At 44.1% G+C, this 14,632-nt stretch overlaps 1 protein-coding gene across 1 annotated transcript in view; it reads left to right on the top strand.

Moving 5' to 3' along the window:
* Window positions 1–6,948: 6,948 nt before the first annotated feature.
* Window positions 6,949–14,632, top strand: part of NRG4 (neuregulin 4) — a 32,663-nt gene continuing 24,979 nt past the window's right edge. Inside the window, exon 1 of the mRNA XM_083371250.1 lies at window positions 6,949–7,077. The gene's annotated coding sequence lies outside the window, so the exon portion shown is untranslated. The remainder of the gene's footprint in view (window positions 7,078–14,632) is intronic.

The following is a 14,632-nucleotide window of genomic DNA, read 5'->3' as shown; positions in this document are numbered from 1 at the left end:
CTATAAGCTCATCATTTATCCTTTTTCTCCCAAGCGATCGTTCCAGGCAAAAGGAAGTCTTCCTTTTCCAGACAAGAGCTTCAGAAGCCTGGCTTACTAAGTTTCTCAGGTTGCTTTCCAAATTCAAGTACCTATTTTATTACGCATCAAGCAGAATATTTGAATAATTCAAGCAGAACACGTGCTTCAGTACATTGAACAACAATCCGTCCAGGAGCGAGGCACAAATAGATGACGCCGATGTCTGAAGACTCTTATACAGATAGTGCTCGACTTACAACAATTCATTTAGTGACCGTTCAAAGCTACAATGCAGTGGGGAAAAAGTGACTTTCGATTATTTTTCACACTTACGACTGTTGCAGCATCCCCATGGTCAGGGGTAGGCAACCTTGGCTCTTTTGTGACTCCTGGACTTCAACTCCCAGAGTTCCTGAGCCAGCCATGCTGAAGTTGAAGTCCACGAGTCATAAAAGAGCCAAGGTTGCCTACCCCTGGCCTATGATCATATGCTTTGAACTTGGATGCTTGACAACTGACTCACATTTATGACGGCTGCAGTGTCCAGGGGTCGTGGGATCCCCTTCTGCGGCCTTTTGACAAGCGAAGTCAATGGGTAAACCAGGTCCACTGAACAACCATGTCATGAGCTTAACTGCAGTGAGGCACTTAACAAAGGTGGCAAGAAAAGTTGTGAAACGGGGCAAAACTCACTTTGCAAATTTCTCAATTTCGGGCTCGGCTCTGATCATACGTTCAGTAGCACCTGTGTTAATGAATGCCATATTCACATAAATCCAGACAAAACCAGAAGGTTCTTTTCTGGTAAATCTGTTTAGATCAGGGGTCGGCAACCTCGGCTCTTTTATGACTCGTGGACTTCAACTCCCAGAATTCCTGAGCCAGCTATGCTGGCTCAGGAATTCTGGGAGTTGAAGTCCACGAGTCATAAAAGAGCCGAGGTTGCCGACCCCTGGTTTAGATGAAGACACGAGTTCGGGTTGTAGAGCTCAGACCGAACAAAGGACTAAGGCAAGATCTATTCTTATGCCCTCCAGCTGCCCTGACATGTAAATGTCCTGCACTGTCATTTTTTAAAAGAGACCCATCACCCGCCAGACAGAATGAGTGTGGATCAATATTAAAGGTTCCTTTAACAAATCAAACACACTCACCGAAAGAAGAACACCCAGCCCCAAATGCCCTTAGATGAAAGGGCACAGATTTGTTGCACATGAAAAAAAACAAAAAACAGAAAATTAGAAGGGGGGGGGAGAACAGGAAGGAATGACAAGGGAGTAAAGATTCACTGTTTTTTTAATATTTTTTTTTAAAAAAGAACATTCCTAAGGATGGAACATATGCTATGGCTGCTATCTACAGATTGATCCAGGGGTTTTAAGATGCAAGTAGTTCATTTAGCGACTGTTTAAAGTTACAACGTAGGACCATGTTTTCACACGTGCGGCCTTCGCAGCATCCCCGTGCTCGTGGGATCAAACTTCAGATGCTCGGCAACTGCTTCATCCTTATGACCGTTGCTGTGTCCCGGTGTATGTGTGTGTGTGTATGTGAAGTGACCTTTTGCGACCTGCTCAATGGGGAAAGCCAGACTCACGTAAAAACCGGGTTACCAACTTATCCGCCGCAGCGATTCCCTTAACAACTGTGGCAAGGTCGTAAAACGGAGCCAAGCTCAACTTAACAAGAGTCTCACTTGACGACGGAAATCCTGGGCTCCATTTGCGGTCGTTAAGTCGGGGACCGCCCATACGGGAAGAAGGGAAGGACCTTCAGAACGGAAGCTGATGGAGACCTGGCTATCTGATGGGAGCCAGTGGGGTTTGATTCTGCTCTCCTGATCTTTTGTTTGTGTTCCAAAAGAGGATTGCACAGGCAATGCTGGGAAACACCCCTCCCTGCCAGCGGAAAGGGGAGGGCCCTAAAAGAGAAGCCACCACGGCCTAAAAAGAGAAGCCGAACGGCTAGTATTCTGCCCCGTGAGACCTTTTGACCAGCAACTGCCCGGCTCAGAACTTCAGACCGACAAGAATGTCTGACTTTGTCCTCTCGGCTTCGGAAAGGACCCAAGAAGCGGCTTGACAAACTTCTGAAGGGCGAGTACAGGCAACCTCTGACTTATTACAAACTTAATTGCGGTGGATAAATTCTGTGCGGATTTTCAGCGGAGTCAGGTCGTGCTGTGCTCGGTGTGATACTTTTATTCTTCCTTGGGGGAAAAAAATGGAGAGTTATAACAGGCAGAAAGAAGCTTTTAGAAGCTTTTGCTTTGTGTGTCTTGTAAATGTGGTGGCCAAACGTTGTCCCGGGAAATCCTGTGGTTTTGATTTGCGTTGAACGCAGCAAGGCTTTCTCTGCAGACGTACCTGGGGTGGGTAGTTGTAAATGATCCAGAGGAGTTTTATTTGTTCAGTGATGCAATCCTGGTGGTAATTGTGCACAGTCCAGCCAAAATGTAAACATTATCAACTTTTTTTTTGTAAAGAACTTTGGAACATTATTATAGCCCACATGTGATTGCCCAGTTCATAAGTGCAATTTCAAAATACACCTGGGTAACCTGCTAGTAACCGAATGCAGAAGGAATGTGGATGGTAGAGTTTTCTGTTGCTAAGTAAAGTTCTCTGTACGTTAGGAGCAGGCAGTAGATTTGTTACTCTGGATGTTTGTTAACATCCACCAAATAATGTTTTGGAATTGTTTGTGATGCGTCTAAAAGCTCCTGCTTTAATTTAATCAGCGGAGGGGAAAAAAACCTGATTCAGTTTAAAGAGGGCAGAAAAACACTTAGGAGAAACTTCCTTGGACAAAATGTCATCTTTTTCAAAAAGTTCCCTGCCACCCCCTCTTTCGCCACAAGGAACAAACAGAATAATTACAAGACAAATTTAAAAAAGTCTACTTTGCGTTCCGCTGATCTCAGCTGGAAAACTGTAATTTTTAGAGGCTCCCAGGAATGTTGTTTATTTGTTAAACAGTGTTGTCATGTACTTTTAAGTGGGAGAGCCACTGAATAGGATTTGCAAATTTAATGGGGGAAAATTTGACTCTCCAAAATGTCACTGAGCTACGACTACCAACATTATTTGGCACTGAGCATGTCCCTTAGAGTGGCAGAAATTGCAAGCCATCAACATGTATAGGAAGGCAATTTCCTTCTCCCCCCACCCCACCCCCTTCTTTGTGATCACCTGTTGTTTGTGGGAATGCCATATGTTCAATTGCCAGCTGAGAGCAATAGGAGAGCTTATACTCTTTGCTTGCTTCAAGAGGATTTATTTGTCCCTTTCCTACAGTTTTTTTTTCTTTTTTTTATACTCATGTAGTTTTCCTTTGGTCTGATTTGATGCGTTCAGCCTTCTATTTTCTTTGGTTTTAGGTTACGATTGCATTTATTACACAGTCAAGTTTATTTTTATTTTTATTTTATTTTAATTCCATTTACCGTATATCCCGCCCTTCTCCGAAGACTCAGGGCGGCTTACAAGCTTAGCAGTAGCCTTCATTCTATGTATATGCCTGCTTATTAGGGCTTTCACACACACCCCAAGCGGCATTATTACAAAGTCAGCTTAATTGCCCCCAACAATCTGGGTCCTCATTTTACCTACCTGGGAAGGATGGAAGGCTGAGTCAACCTTGAGCCTGGTGGGACGCGAACCTGCATTATGTGCAAACGTGAGCATCCTGCCAAAGTGGGTGTGGGGTGGGTGTGGGAAATCTTATAAATAATGAACTTCACTGCAACCAGCTTTTGACCCAGGACAAGAAATTCCTTTTGAATGCGACTTTTGTTATGTGAAATACTCGTGTATCATCAGGGGCTGTTCTATTATATTCGAAGCATCCCAACACAATAGGATTTCTGGCTAATGCGATTGTGTAACTCAGGGATATTTGAAACATTAACATGAACACATGGTCCTGCACTTCTGCCAGGGGGTTATTGAAAAAAAGGTACTGCATTTGGGAGGCACGAAAAACAATATGACAAGTATGCTACCTTGAGCTGCAATTATCTCTAGGAAATGTATATAAGCTATATTACCTCTGCATTGGGCATCTGATCTCATGCCATAGGAAGTTTCCATTAGTCATAGGACAATGTCCATGGAGATTCTCCGTCATCCAGGTCACGGTTGTCCGAAAGGTGCTTTTTCAAGAGGCAACTGGAGCTTTTTGTTTTTCTTTGAAGACATTTTGCTTCTCATCCAAGAAGCATCTTCAGCTCTGAAGAACAAGAAAGCCCAGTTGCCTCTTGAAAAAGCACCTTTGGGATAGTCATTGGATACCTCTACTATCTATGACAGGGGCGGGCAACTAGTATGGCAACTTTATGAGCTGTGGACTTCAACTCCCAGAATTCCTGAGCCAGCTACGCCAGGAATTCTGGGAGTTGAAGTCCACAGGCCATAAAGTTGCCAAAGTTGCCCACCCCTGATGTATGAATTACAGTGGAATATTTTTCAGGTCCATTTTGCTTGGGTAAAGTACTAAGCTGCTCTTAATATTACACAACGTTTGGCTCACACCTAGAAACAGAATGGGAAATGCTATTAGAACAGAAAATATCGTACGTGTTTTGAAAAAACTTTCGTAGAAATTATGGCATAAATTTTAACCCCTTCCCCATAATGAAACATTCTCTGGCTATGAAAAATACACGCTTTGGGCTAAAACTGACCATTTATCTTTGTTGATTTTTTTTAATGCTCTGGAGCAGGGGTAGGCAACCTCGGCTCTTTTATGACTCATGGACTTCAACTCCCAGAATTCCTGAGCCAGCCATGCTGAAGTTGAAGTCCACGAGTCATAAAAGAGCCAAGGTTGCCTACCCCTGCCTATGATCACATGCTTTGAACTTGGATGCTTGACAACTGACTCATAACTGGCTCAGGAATTCTGGGAGTTGAAGTCCACGAGTCATAAAAGAGCCGAGGGTACCTACCCCTGCTCTGGAGCAACGTTTCTCAACCCTGGTAACTTGAGGGCTTCCAACTCCCAGAATTCTCCACTCAGCCAAATAGTTTTGGGTTTGGCTAATCTAGAGAAAAGAAGGGCTAGAAGGGACATGATAGCAGTCTTCCAGTATTTGAGGAGCTGCCACGAAGAAGAGGAGGGGGTCGACTTATCTTCCAAAGCACCAGAGAGCAGGATAAGAAGACCCACTGAAGTAAACAGGTTCACTCAACAATCACCACCAAAAAGATCGTAAAATCAGAAGGGTTACATGGTGGCATGCTTAATGACCACGACTTTACAACTCCTCACTTGTGATGGTTAGTTTATAACTCACCAAACTTTATAATAGCCAACCAAACCAAGCTATTCCTTCCTTCCTACCCAAAACAATCATACTAGGGAAGTCAAATCAAATCCTAGGAAGCAAAAAGCTTACCCAAACAGCCACCCTGCTGGAAAGGAAATAAGCTGGCATGGAGAATTACTTGGCTTCTATCATTTGTCATTTACACTACGGGCAGTCTTCCAGAAAGGATGCGCTTAATTTGTATGAAATTATAGCCCAAGCGCGGGTCTTAGAAACCAACTGCATCTAACAGAAAGCTGTACTACACGGTCATCCTATTAATATCTTTAAAAGGTTAAATCAAGGCCAACGCTGGACCAACGTTTATTAAAATCCAGACGTTTCGTTGCTCATCCAAGTAACCTCTTCAGTCAAAATGGGAATTTGGGTAGACAAACAGGAGCAGTCTGCAGGGCAGGAGTTGGTCCTTTCCAACGACTCTCTGACTCTGTGCCTAACCAAATACTCATTTTGACTGAAGAAGTGGCTTGTATGAGTAACCAAACATCTCCGTTTTAATAAACTTTGGTCCAGCTGCCAGGATTTTACCTTTTAGGATTCTTTTGGCCTGGAGTGACTGAATCTTCCATTTCTTCGTCCTAATAATGTGACACCCAACCAACCATTTTCTCTCCAGTTGTAGTTTAAACCGTGATGACAAATACGCTTGGTGTTTAAAGCTGAGGGTTTGCAAACAGCTACGGCTGCTTCTCCTGGTATTCACATATGGCAGAGCATTTGCCAGGCTAGACTGGAAGATGAATCAAAATGTGGCGATTCTTTCCTTGCCTTGTGCTTTGGAAGGTCTCGGTGCCCTACTGCACAAAAATAGAAACGCAACTCTACCCTGGCTCCAGGTTAACGTGGTTCCCCACATGCCGGGTTTGCCTTTGTTAGACGGGACAGCGCGGATGAACGGAACGCTGCACGCCTCCTCCAGCACTGTTGATATTCGGTGAAAAGAAAATTCGAAATGCCAGCTAACACAGAAACACAGATATACGGGGATCACAAGTCCCCAACCTGAATCACAATAATTACTGGTGCTCCTTGATTTATGACAGTCGCTTAGCGACTGTTCGAAGTTGCAAGGGACATCCCTTGGGGCAGAGGCCCCCAACCTTTTGGGCACCAGGGACCGGTTCCATGGAGAGAACTTTTTCCACGGGCTGGAGAGTGCGTGGTTTTGTGTGCAGCCTGCATCCCACGGATGGGGCTTGGCTTGTTTGTGTGGACTGGTTGCTGGCATGCCACGGCCCGGTACCAGTCCACGGACTGGGGGTTGGGAACCCCTGCCTTGGGGTACTTAACCCAAAGTTCTGCCGGCTGCTCCCCGCCCCCATGGCTATGTGGCCACATATAAGGTGCTCAGCAACCAGCCCATGATTTATGACAATTTATCACAGTTTTGCCAAAAAAACAGCATTTATTTGTCAAGCGCCCCAAAAGAGGTTCTCTGGGGGATTCATTGTAACATAGAACAGTCTCTAAGTGACCAGTTGTAAGTCAAGGACCATCAATATGACTGGACTATAATTAAATGCTGAGGGTTGTTTTGAGATTCTCTGTCCTTAATTTGTTCCGTTTTTTTTCCTGTGGATTTGCTGTTGCTAATCTTGGCACTCCACAAATCGTCAGAAAACCCTCTTCTTCTTGGTACACGATGCCATTTAGCTGCCTTAATTTCTCTTCCGGCGAAAAGCAGAAGGAGGAATGAGCAAAGCCCACATAGCAAATCGCCTCCCTTGGTAAGGCTGGTATAAATTACAATAAGGGGAAAAAAATATTGCTTTTCTCTTTCTCCCAAGCAAAACTAGAATATTGAAATTAAGCTATTGATTTCCAGCCTAGCTTGGGCACATGGAAAAGGTGTTGCTAATTGGGGCATGATGAAGTTTTCACAACTTCAGCTGTGAAAACCTGATCATGACCCAATTAGCAAAGCCTAACTGGAGTTAATTGAGTCATTAGTTATTTGGGCAATGTGTAATGAATGGCAACGAAAGGGGCCACAATAGGGTTTTTTTGGACACACAGAAACAATCAACACACAAACATGCACTCCGGAGTTGTTATTTCCCCCCCCCCCAAAGATAAAGAAAATTTTAAACGAATATTTAAATGTACCATTGCTTATTGTTTTAGCAATGGAGGGAGGTAACAGGAGGCTGATATTCAGGATGTTATGCAACTCTAAGAGGAATAAAAAGCTGGCAATTAAAAACTTCTGAAAAACATCTTAAACAAAACCTTATACAGGTAGTCCTCGACTTACGACTACAATTCAGCCCAAGATTTCTGTTGTTAAGTGAGACATTTGGTAAGTGAGCTTTGCTCCATGTTATGACTTTTCTTGCGTCAGTTGTTAAGGGAGTCACCGCAGTTGATAAGTCAGTAACTCGGCTGTTAAGTGAATCTGCCTTCTCCGTGCTTGTCAGAAGGTCACAAAAAAGGGGATCACATTAACCCGTGGGACACAGCAATGGTCGTAAGTACGAGCCAGTTGCCAAGTGTCTGAATTTTTATCACCTGACCAGGGGGAATGCCGGAAAAGTCGTAGCTGGAAAACGGTCGTAACTCATTTTTCTCAGTGCCATTGTAACTTTGAATGGTCGCTAAATGAACTGCTGTCAAGGGCTACCTGTAAATGAATCCAAAGTTCATCCCAAAGTTGATAATTCTAGAACTTCTAGAATCAACGAAAGAAAAGTCCTTCCAATTTTGCACCCTCATTGGTAGACCGACGCACAAAATGTTATTTGAAGCTCTTTGCTCAGGGAAAAAAAACCCTCTCTGGGTGGTGTGTGTGTGGGGTGGGGGGGCTGTATTTTTTTATCAACCTCTCCTTAATACCTCTAGGGTCACCATCGAGAGGAGAAAGCCATACAAGCCGTCCCATGTGCGATGGGGACACAGGATATAATAAATTTCAGTAGGAGTTGGCAGAGTTTATTTTTTGGGTTGTCAGTAGCAACCGATATTTGTAGATATAAGTGAAAGGCATTTTTCTTCCGGGGATTTAAAGAGAAAGAAAGGAGCCTGAAAAAGAATGGAACGAAAATAAAGCTTCTTCTTCTTCTTTTTTTCTTAAATTTACTCAACCCCAAAAGCATTTTCTGGAAATAGAATTCAATTGCTAAGCTTGTAAGCCACCCTGAGTCTTCGGAGAAGGGCGGGATATAAATGGAATTAAAATAAATAAATAAATAAATGTCTGCTAACGCATTGAGAAAAGGAAGTTTCACATTCACACAGCTACATTAGCTTTGCACTATTAACAAAGATAGATAGATAGATGATAGATAGATAGATAGATAGATAGATAGATAGATAGATAGATAGATAGATAGATAGATAGATAGATATAGATAGATAGACAGACAGATGACAGATATTCCAAAGCATCATCTGTAGAACTAAAAGGAAGGTACCATTTTTGGCAATCCAGGGTATCTTCAGTATCATAATGGGGAAGGAAAAATATCACTGGCAGAGTCTCCAGATGGTACATTCCAGAGGCATGGGAATTGATTTTCAAGCCTCCCATCCAGCATCTGAATTTGGGCAATTGCAGTCCTAACATCCCTTAAAGTGTAAGAACTGCATTTCTTCATCCATCACTTTAGTATTTCAACAGAACTACCCACCAATCTGTATGGATCAGTTTCTTAACTTCAGCAACTTTTAAGGTGCACGGACTTCAACTGACAGTATGGCCAGCTGGGGAATTCTGGGAGTTGAAGTCCACAAGTCTTAAAGTTGGTAAGGTTTCTTGGCTGGTTACAGTATCACTTAATGAACTTGCCTCAAACTTTTTATTTATTTATTCCACTGTTATTATTTATTCACCATCGCCCCAGGCAAAGTAGAAGTCTTGATGGCGAGAGGATGACTGCGGTAACAGCTCTCCCCACTTTGTGCAGAAATGTTGCGCCTGACAGGAAAGCCTCAACCTTCTCCATGTTGCAACCGTAACTACGGGACGTAGTCTCTTCCCAAAAATGTCTTTGCACGTACAGAAATAATCTTCACAACTTTCCAAAAGCATCATAGCCTCTGAGTGGGAAGGTGTTCCTGCATCTCTGCCTGAAATTATCCTGACTTTTTTTTCCTATTTTGGGGCTTGAGATCCCATTCATTTGGAAATGGAAAGCTCCAGTCAATATTTTCAAATTAGTTAAAAAAAAAAAAAGCAACATTGCATGTTTCGAAACAGTTCCCTCATCCAATTGGCACGTGCCTAGTGAAGTTTAACTTCAAAAGCATAAAGGCACGCTGGCTGAGGAATTCTGGGAGCTGAAGTCTACAAGTCATAAAAGGGCCAGGTTTGAAGTCCCCTGGCTTAAATAGATCATATGTGGTTAATCTGGAGAACTACCTACTTTGTCAGGATTTTTTTTTTTTTAACATCACAACATCAAAACGCAAAGTGCCAAAAAAAAAAAAAAAACACCAACCACACAGACTGCAAAGACTGCTTCCAGGGAACTTATCCATCTACTCAGTGGAAAGAGACTAAGACAGAAATGGAAGGCTGAGGGTAAAAAAAAGACTATTGTGAATGAAGAATAAGAAGATACACCAAGGTCAAAAGGTGTTTTTTAAAAATAGAAGAGTACTAGGCTAAATGGATCCATCCATACTCGAGCATTTCCACATCTCCATGCATTCCACAACTATAAAAAATGACCTCCGATTGAGGTTGCTGATCCAGGATGATCATCCAGGATGGACAAATTCAGAAGCAACATTGATGTCTATAACTGTGCTATCAGCAAAATAAATTCCTTTAAAGCACTTTAAGTGATGTAACATTGTAGCATGGCGAGGAGTTGGCGAAAACTCAATGATCATGCCAGGAAATTTCAGAATGAAACAGAATAACAGACTAGGAAGAGACCTTAGCGGTCTTCTAGTCCAATCCCCTGCTCAGGCAGGAAACCCTATACCATTCCAGACAAATGTTTGTCCAATATTAATTGATTAATTAATTAAAAGCCTCCAGTGATGGAGCACCCACAACTTCTGGAGACAAGCTGTTCTACTGGTTAATCGTTCTCACTGTTAGGAAATTCCTCCTTACTTCTGATTGCTTCTCTCCTTGATTAGTTTCCATCTGTTCTTTCTCATCCTGCCTTCAGGGGCTTTGGAGAATAGGTTGACCCCCTCCTCTTTGTGGCAGCCCATCAAATATTGGAAGATTGCTATCATACCCACCTAGTCCTTCTTTTCATTAGAACACACATACCCAATTCCTGCAACCCCCTAATCATCTTTGGAGCTCTTTTCTGCGCTCTTTCCAGAGTCTCCACATCTTTTTTATAATACGGCAACCAACACTGGATGCAGTATTCTAAGTGTGGTCTTACTAAGGCTTTACAAAGCAGTAGTAATAGTACGAATGAAGGCGAATATAGGCGTCCCAGGATAATGTTGCAGGATCCAATCGGGGTTGGTCACCAGGGCCAGATGTTTAGTCTTCCAAGCTTTCAGACTTGGGATGGAGCCCATCCTCCCTAGCAAGTGTGTGTGCTTTGGGCTATTTTGTGTGTGGCATTTATATGGAGCCTGTTGTGTGTGAAGTACTAATACTTCACCTGATCTTGAAGGCTCCTTCTCCCTAACAATGCCAACCTTTTTCTTAGATCAGGCCATTCTGGGGATGATAACAGTGGAGGTTTGGTATTGTGTGCATGGAAAGCAGAAGATCCCCAGATCAGCACATTCTGCAGATCCCTATAATCCAGTTTTTGTCAACTTCAGGAACTTTATGTGGGGACATGCTGGCTGGAGAATTCTGGGAGTTGAAGTCCACATATCTTAAAGTTGCTGAGGTTGAGGAATGCTTCTGCAGGCCACAGCTGTCTATTTGACTGGCTCTTCAGAATCCTGACAGAGATTTGTCTTAAATAACCAAAGAATCTTCTTTTTTTTTACTTTTAGTAATGAGGATCGAAGTGGAACCTTCTAGATGCAAGAAAAGGACGCTATGAATTGTTCTTCTGTATATAAACAAAATGGTTCATATATTAGGAATGGTTAATCACACCAAATCTCACAGCAGTTGGATGTAATCACCAAATATATATATATTTCAACTTCTGCAATTTGTTAAAATATTGTATATATATATATATTTCAACTTCTGCAATTTGTTAAAATATTATATGGATTATATACTGGTTTTATCTGCATGGAGACAAAGATTTGAACAGTTTTATTAAAGAATGGTCCATGATTTCTTTAATAGGAGTAAAAGTCTCAAATTCAATAGATGCTTGCAACTCATATAAGCATAGTTACTGCAAAGTAACCTCATTTGATCTGGTGGATATTCAGCTTCATCCTTAATCAATTTAACTTTATTGTTTTGAAAGATGCTTTGTACTGTGTCACCCAGGTAGAACACGTAGCTGAACTGTTTTCTTATAACTCAATCTGTCCTTACTATGGTAGCTTATGGTTGACAAAAAAACCCCTTTAAAATATTTATTACATATAATACACATAATTTGAATGCTATCAAAAAAAAAGGAAAGCTAGCGACACCTACATGCAACAGGTGAATATACTGATTTTACCTGTGTCAAAATAACTGCAAATTATGCACCTTTTAAAGACGACCAGCTGATTCATCATAAAATAACCCCCAAAACATTTTTGTTAATTTCTTGGACCCTGACAAAGTTGGGAAATCAGAAATGTATCATTTGCTATTACAATCTGACAGGATAACCTCTACCCTCATATGTAAATGAAGACTCAAGACAGGCCAAAAGTATCTTAAAAAGGTTAAATTGTGACAACTCATAAACTTTGATCCAGTTGCCACGATTTACCCTTTTTAAACCTCCATCCTCCTCTCCTTCGCCTCCTCCTTTCCTCCACTAACGGATCGAAATGACTAGGCTGGTAACAACGCATATCATGGCAAATTTTCCAGCCTCAAGGACCAAGTATCTCGCTTAATTAAAAAAGTTCTCATCCTCCCCACTCAAGCTTTAGCCTCAAAAACCGCAATTAAAATAATTTCTCCCAGGTTACACCTTTTCCGTACACCTTTTAGAGAAAAAAAAAATAACACAAATACCTTAAGGTCTCAACAGGCAAACCCCGCCCCCACCACCAATCATTTGATAAGGCAGCATAAGAACCGTAACCTTTCAAGATGCAGAAGGCAGTCCCTATTCCGTTTGGTCAAGGGTACCTCACCTTACTCTTTGAGATGTACGATCTATACAAACGAGGAGAGCCAGTCCCCTCTTGGGAAAAAGCTCTTGCTCTCTTGCAAAAAAAAAAAAAGCATGTTTATAGACATCTCGGAGCTCAGAGTCAATAGCAGAGCAAAGGAGCATAATAATCCGTGCTCTCCCTCTCTCTCTCTCTCTCTGTCAGGCTCTCCTTAGGAATCTGCGGCTTTAAAATAAAATTCAGACAGTGGGTGCCCTCATCTTCACCTCCGCACCGGATTGCACGAGCTGGATGGCAGAAGAGGGATGTTTACCAAGTCCCCTGCACATGGGAAGAGCCTGGGCATGAGAAGGGCAGGAGATGGGAGGGAGAAACCCCCCCCCCCTGGCTGCAGGGGAGATCTTCCTATCCGAGGAAAGGCTGGTTGGAGGAAAAGTAGGGAGAAGCTGCTCCATCCTCTTCCTCCCCTCCGAACGTGGAAGACACCACCGCTCTTAGTCAGCTTTTTACAGGAGGAGATCCCCTGCTCCCCCTTCCTGAGCTTCCCCCCCCCCCCGTTGCATTGGGAAATGCCTGCCCTCCCCCCCCACCATGGCCCAGCCTGGAGACAGGGGGGACCCCACTCGCCCCAGCCCACAGGCTCTGGTGCCCAGCAGGGAGAGCGGGGTGGGCGACAGGGAGGGGGGAGGAGGAGGAGGAGGAGGAGGAGGGCGGGTGGGATGCTCTGCTGGGGCAGAGAGGATGCTTTGCTCCTTTGCTTTCTCTCCCTCTTTCCTTCCTTCCTTCCTTCCTTCCTTCCTTCTCCTCCCTCCCATTCCCAGATCCATCCTCCCCTCCCTCCCTCCCCTTTTTCCTTGCAGGGCTGCCGGGTGCCATGGGGATGGGGGACCCCAGCGCCTCCCATTGCAGCAGGCGAGCGCGGGCCCCTGTGCGGAGGCCGGGCTGGGGGAGAAGGGGCAAGGCGGGAGGACCCAGCGCCGGCCAGGGACCACCGCCCCCCCACCCCCGGCCCGGCCACTCGGAGGCCGACGGGAGAGGTACCTGCTGCTGCTGCTGCAACCGAGGATCCTCCTCCTCCTCCTCCTCCTCCTCCTCCTCGCTGAGCTCCGCCGCTCCGCTCTGCTGCAAGAGGCAAGCGAGGCAAGCGGGAGCGCGCACGCGCGTTCTCTCCTCCGCTTTCCTCTCTCTCCTGACAGCCCGGCGCGTCCCCGACTGAGCGTCCTCCGAGGGCGCGCGCCCGGCCCCCCTCCCCTCCCTCCCTCCCTCCCTCCCTCCCTCTCCCCGGGCATGAGCCTCGCCTCCTCCTCCTCCTCCTCCCTCTTCCTCCTCCGGTCGCCTTGGAAACCGACCCGGCTGAGGAGCGCGGCTCGGGGGTGAGCGCGCGCGCGCGCACACACCCGCGGCCGGCTCTCGGGCGGGCGCGAGATCGCCGCCTCTCTCGCGCTCGCGCTCGGGCGCCAGCCAATCGAGGCGGACGGATGAGCGTGGCGGGGGTGGCGGGTGGGTTTGTAGTAATAGGAGGGGAGGGGAGGGGGGGAGGAGTCCGGAAAAGGGTTGGGCGGTTGCTGAGGGGAGGGGTTTCTTGGGTGGGGGAGGGGAGAAAGGACTGGGGGGGGGGGAGTTTGTGAGGGAAAGGATAAATTGCAATCCTATGTCATTAATGTCATTAATATTTATTAATAAAACATTAATATTTATTAAATTATTCGTTTTTAATATTGATATGTATTAATATATCGTGTCGTGTTGATAAAAACTTGTTCTTTGACTTTGTAACATAAACAAAACACGACGTATTTATACATAATATATATATAAAAACAGTAATCTCTACTCTTACAGTTATTACATTAATAATAATAATAATATATAAAATGCCTATAATAAAAGTAATAACAGCAGGAAGAAGGAATTCCTTCGCATTCACATTAGGAGGAAGGAATATTAGGTTTGCCACCTTCAGTTATAAAAACAAAGGCACAAGTTATAAATAAATAAAAGGAGAAAGAAAGAGAGGAAAGAAAGAAAGAAAGAAAGAAAGAAAGAAAGAAAGAAAGAAAGAAAGAAAGAAAGAAAGAAAGAAAGAAAGAAAGAAAGAGAAAAAATAAAACC

Source organism: Vipera ursinii, assembly GCF_947247035.1.
Source record: "Vipera ursinii genome assembly, chromosome: 11".
NCBI classification, from domain to species: domain Eukaryota; kingdom Metazoa; phylum Chordata; class Lepidosauria; order Squamata; family Viperidae; genus Vipera; species Vipera ursinii.
Note: the sequence above shows the minus strand (reverse complement) of the source record. Positions and strands in the feature narration are given on the sequence as shown.